The sequence below is a fragment of the Palaemon carinicauda genome, chromosome 3 (assembly GCF_036898095.1).
Source record: "Palaemon carinicauda isolate YSFRI2023 chromosome 3, ASM3689809v2, whole genome shotgun sequence".
NCBI classification, from domain to species: Eukaryota; Metazoa; Arthropoda; class Malacostraca; order Decapoda; family Palaemonidae; genus Palaemon; species Palaemon carinicauda.
The window spans coordinates 164,509,405-164,515,510 of record NC_090727.1 but is presented as its reverse complement, the minus strand read 5'-3'; the positions used below and the strand labels follow the sequence as shown (position 1 = coordinate 164,515,510).

General features: G+C 33.1%; 1 long non-coding RNA gene across 1 annotated transcript in view; it reads left to right on the top strand.

The window, feature by feature from the left end:
• Positions 1 to 6,106, top strand: part of LOC137637986 (uncharacterized) — a 560,852-nt gene that overhangs the window by 46,439 nt on the left and 508,307 nt on the right. The gene's annotated exons all lie outside the window — the stretch shown is intronic.

The following is a 6,106-nucleotide window of genomic DNA, read 5'->3' as shown; positions in this document are numbered from 1 at the left end:
ATATATATATATAAATAATAAACCATTACATCGTCGACTTTTTGCGATCCCTCTCCTCTTCCTGCCACATGGCTCAGCCTCCCCTATGCTTACAAATCCCCCTTTTTTTTCCCTGACCCTTATAAGAAACTGCTCTTTACCGTACCCTCCTCCTCCTTCTCCTGCTGAAATCTCAGCACCTTAAACGGCCATTGGCGCCGGAAGAGAAAAGAACGAGACCGGGTTTTATGATTGCAAGGCTCCTCCGGGAACGGTGTGGCCTTGGTGCTCAGGCTGTTGCGAAGGAGAGAGATTTTTTAAGGTTTTGTTTTATATATTAGCAGATATTAAGGATTAGTTTTTTTTTATAAATACGAAGTTGGTAAAGTATATACTTTTAAACTAGCTGTGATTGGTTGTTCTAAGAGACAATGCGAAGGAGAGAAATTTTTAAAGTTTGGTTTTTCATATTTGCAGATATTAAGGATTAAGTTATAAATATGAAGTTGGTGAAGTATATACTTTTAAAATTGATGTGGTTGGTAGTTTTGAGAGACAATGCGAAGGAGAGAGATTTAAGGTTTGGTTTTTTTATACTTGCCGATATTAAGGATTAAATTTTTTTATAAATACGAAGTTGGTGAAGTATATACTTTTAAACTATCTGTGATTGGTTGTTTTGAGAAATAATGCGAAGAGGAGAGATTTTTAAGGTTTTGTTTTATATATTAGCAGATATTAAGGATTAGTTTTTTCTTTATAAATACGAAGTTGGTGAAGTATATACTTTTTAAACTATCTGTGATTCGTTGTTTTGAAAGACAATGCGAAGGAGAGAGATTTTAAGGCTTGGTTCTTTATATTTGCAGATATTAAGGATTAAACTTTTTATAAATACGAAGTTGAACAAGTAAATACTTTTAACTATCTGTGATTGGTTGTTTTGAGAGACAAATGAATATATAAAATACTTTGTATCTCGGCGTATAATCAAATGGAGAAAAGGGGATATATGATTATCTGTGTTATGGCTACCAGAGAAAACCTACGATCGAAAATATTATTTTACAAATGCTAGGCAACTTTTCCACTTTACACTTCACACGAATGCTCTTTAGGGCTAAAAATGTTCCTTAAATAGATATATATATCCTAAAATTTATGCTAGGGTAATGCTATAATATTGATAGTCATTCACTATTTAAGATATGACGTAATTAGAATATTTCCAAATATTTTATTTGATATGGTTCATTACTTCATGTATCGTTTACTTATATTTATATTTCCTCTCCCCACTGGGTTATTTTTCCCTGTTGGAGCCCTTGGGCTTATAGCATTTTTCTTTTCCCACTAGGGTTGTAGCTTAGCTAGTAAGTATAATAATAATATTATTAATTATAATATTGATAATAATAATAATAATAATAGTAAAAATAATAATAATAATAATAATAATAATAATAATAATAATAATAATAATAATAATAATAATAATAATAATAATAATAATAATAATTAAATAAAACTTAAGAATGGCCAAACTAAAAAAAAAAAAAAAAAAAAAAACAGTAGAGAATCTTCAATAGTTTTACTCTCATGTACATCCACCTTGATATGCAGAAGATTATAAACACTATCCAATCCATGTCTATCTACATAGAAGAAGAACCGAGAAAAGAAATAAAACTAATAATAGATAACGGTTTTATAGTATCCGGTTAGCTTCGAGGTTGTCAGGAACATTGGGTATCGAATGGCAATACACTTTTTGCTGCCTTTAAAAGGCTGAAACTAAATATGTGTAGATTGAAAGATGCAGGAAATGGTGAGTGGTTGTTAGGTCATTGGCTTTAGTTTAGAAATGGGGAGATGAAGGAGGTGAGTGGTAAAGGGTTTTAATGAATAGTTTTTTCATGAATAGGACAAAGCTAGTTGTGAAAGGAAATGTTTATGAATAGAACGATGTAAGTAGTTAAAGGAAATGTTTATGAATAGAACAAACTGAGTTGCAAAAGGAAATGTTTATTAATAGAATAAAACAGGTAATAGAAATGTTTATGAATAAAACAAAATAAGTAATAGAAATGTTTATGAATAGAACAAAATAAGTAGTAGAAATGTTTATGAATAGAACAAAATAAGTAATAGAAATGTTTATGAATAGAACAAAATAAGTAGTAGAAATGTTTATGAATAGAACAAAATAAGTAGTAGAAATGTTTATGAATAGAAATGTTTTTGAATAAAACAAAATAAGTATTATAAAGGTTTATGAATAGAACAAAATGACTAGTAGAAATGTATATTAATAGGACAAAATAATTAGTATAAATGTTTATGAACAGAACAAAATAAGTAGCAAAAGGAAATGTTTATTAATAGAACAAAATAAGTAGTAAAAGGTATGAAATTAGAATTTACATATACATGGAACATATTTGTAAAATGGAATAGATAAAGGATTTCCATTTCTATGGCATATACGGAATTGAAAAGGGAAATGAATGAATAATTGACCATTGAATATAACATAGGGCAAAGGGAATAGATAAAAAATCAAATTATGAATGGAATAAAATATGTGGTAAAGCGGAGTAATTAGAGATGAATTTTATATTATAATGATAAAAATTGGGTGGTCAAGGGAAATATATTGATAATTTAAGTAAATATGGAAAATAATGAGTGATAAGATTGAATAGAATAATTATTTCTAAATGAAAGCAAATGAATGATAAAAGAAAATAGATATATACTTTTAGTAAGAAATGGACTAGAAGGCAATCGACTATAGTATCTATGGTATCATCAGTGTATTGTATCAGTGTATATATATATATATATATATATATGTGTGTGTGTGTGTGTGTGTGTGTACATATATATATATATATATATATATATATATATATATATATATATATATATATATATATATATATATATGTATATGTATGTATGTGTATATATATATATATATATATATATATATATATATATATATATATATAAATTATATATAGCCACGAAAGGATAAATGAAAAAAACTTGATTGGAGTTAGTACTTTCATCTACTCAGGACATTATCAAACTCAGCAATGAGAATACATATACAAAGACATCGTATTTATACAGGAGAAGGGGATCCAACATCTGTCAGTTTCTTAATAATTCCGTTGAAGTCAGATTTTAGATAAAAGGATAATACTGGATTAACGAAAAACAGACCTGGGCTTAGATTCAAATTTCTACCTTGAGTACAGGATATTAAATCTATTACAGGCTACAGAGAAGATTTAAAAGCCAAATTCAACCATCAACTTACATTGAGAAAAATAAAGGCAGGGAAAAATAAAGTCAGGTATGTACAAGCAAATGGAAAAAAAAGCAAAGACTTTATAAAAGTAAACGGCTTTTCAATTAAAACATATCTTTACACGTCCTCAAAGGACATGGCTTTCCATTTATGAAATGGATACTTTATGTTACTCCTCAAATCGATATGCACAAAATGGCTCAAAAATCAAGATCTGTTTAGCGTTAATATCCATCTAGGACTTTGGTGTTGAATGATTGAAAGGCAACATTAATTATCAAAAACATCTTGCGATAAGGGAGTTGGAAATTGTTAAACCTCGATAGATCTGATGACACACTTTGGCGTCAGCTGTGTATATAACTAAGTGCACAAGTGCATCATTGAATACCGATTTCTCGGAAATATCAGTTAAAGATTGTGGCATCATCCAAGGAAAATGTGATTTGTATCTGAGCAGGGGAAGATCCTGGGCTTAATTGGAAACCTCAACCGAAAGTAGATAGCAACAGTGCTTACGCCCGACAGGTCAATCAAGCTATAAGTAACCAGCAATCTTTCACCTTGTGTACTGCGCACTGAAAATTATCAGGAATTTTGTTAGTCATTATTTTATTGCTTTTTATTGATTTGCAATTATCGTAAGCTGTGTTTGCGTGGTTTTGGCCCCATAAAAGCTTTTGAAAAGTGCTGAGGAAAGTTAAGTAAGTGGGAAGCATGTTGAAAGGTTAATGTTATGCAAGTTCCAGGTAGTGCTGTTTGCCAACAATAATAAGATAGGTATGATGGAGCGTTTCTCAGCCAGCAAATGTGTACTTAGAAGACGGTACTACCTGATTTGGGATTTGAAAGTAGTATTGATTATGGAGAAGAAATTCTCTTTGAAATGGAGAACAAAGATTTTAGTGGAGAAATGTAGGAAGCAGGTGGAGGTGTTATTGCTAGCAGTGTAGGCCTCCCCGCAAAACCCACCCTAACACCCCCCTCCCCAACCCTATGTTTTGGTCATCTGTGGCACTGTAGTATTTTTTCTTATCAGCCATACCTTCAACCTCTCATGCAACGACATACTCCATTCCTTCCCCTAATTGTACTGTACAACCTACCCTCACCTCCTTACATGGTCTGCCAAGATAATACTATTTGGGAACAAGTCGGGGTACGAGCTTGATTTTGCTAAATCATATGAAGTAAGGAGTCCGATGTAGGTCTACAGAGTGAGTGGGAATCGAAGGGGGACTTGAATGATAATGGAATGGACCAACCTGTTCCTACTGGCTGTGTGAGGGTTATTGGACATATCCGCAACCAAACAAAAATAAAGCGAGATAACAAGATGGTAGAGGGTAATCCAGAAGAGCTGTAATGCCATGGGCCCAACAGTCAGCTGATCAGGTGGGCAAGGAGGCTGGCTGGACTACTGACTCTTCTCCAACATTCTCCTCCAACAATGTTAATCTTTGCCTGTTTTTCTGGGTTGTAGGGCAATTAGACATACCTATCAATTGTGATGGGTTTTATGCAACTGTGTTTCACAAGATATTTATTTGTTTTTATTTCAGAGCAAATATACGTCTTGCAGATATGCCATCTTTGTCCCTCGATTCATAGTTGTCAGTGACTGAAAAGGGTATTTCCCAGTTTCTGGGCTTTGTTGTCCATATATATGGGAATCTTTAGAAAAACGTCGTCGTGGGACTATTGATCAACGAATGACCCATTTGCGTATGCTAGTGTACTTGAGGATAATGACATATCCGAGGTTTTAGCAGATTATAACATACATTCATGAGAGCAATAATGCTGTAATCCTTCAAGGCAATATTGCTCATCTCATGAAATTGTGTATAATCCTCGAATACTTCCAGTCACTTTTCAGTGATGTTTACAGTCGTATGCAGGCGCTATCAGTTGATGGAGTATGCTACCATGGAAGGGGAGGCTTAGGTTCAAAGTATATAACCCTACCCAGCTGACAAAATATGGTATCAAGATGTATGTTATTGCCAAGGCTTGCTCTCATATGTTGAGGCCTACAGCAGACCTTACACTTCCATCCACGACATTCTGTTCTCCCTGATTGGCAATCTCCAATGGAAGGGTTAACGTCTATACATAGACAATTACTATATGTCCATATCCCTTTCCAAAGAATTGTATAATTGGCATTCTTATACATTGCACTTTTTGCCTCCCTAGGGATAGCTTAACGTCAATGCACTACAACTCCTCGTAAGAACTAAAATTACCCGAGACGTAATGTACTTTCAGAGGAAATGCAACACGTTTTTTATCATCTGTGAGGAAATGACAGTCGTAAAACTGTTAACAAATATTCACAATGCAGAGGTAGATCACAAATGTCAGCAGAAAGGCACCTATAAAAGATTGCAATTGTATTGTCTCTGTTTACAATACCTGAATATTTGGTGTTGATAATTGTGATCAAATTATCAAGTATAACCTGTTTATTAGTACTAAGTAGTAGATCTCAAAGAGTAGTTGTTGATGGGCACCATAGTGAGTATAGGAATGTGATATCCGGTGTTCCACAGGGTAGTGTTCTTGGCCCATTACTTTTCATACTATATACACATGACATGTGGTTTGGCCTAGAAAATAAGCTTGTTGCATATGCAGATGATGCTACTCTCTTTGCATCAATTCCATCCCCTGAATGTAGACCTGGGGTTGGTGAATCCCTTAATAGAGATCTAGCTAAAATTAGTGCATGGTGCAAGTTATGGGGTATGAAGTTGAATCCTAACAAAACTCAAAGTATGATTGTAAGTAGGTCAAGGACGGTGG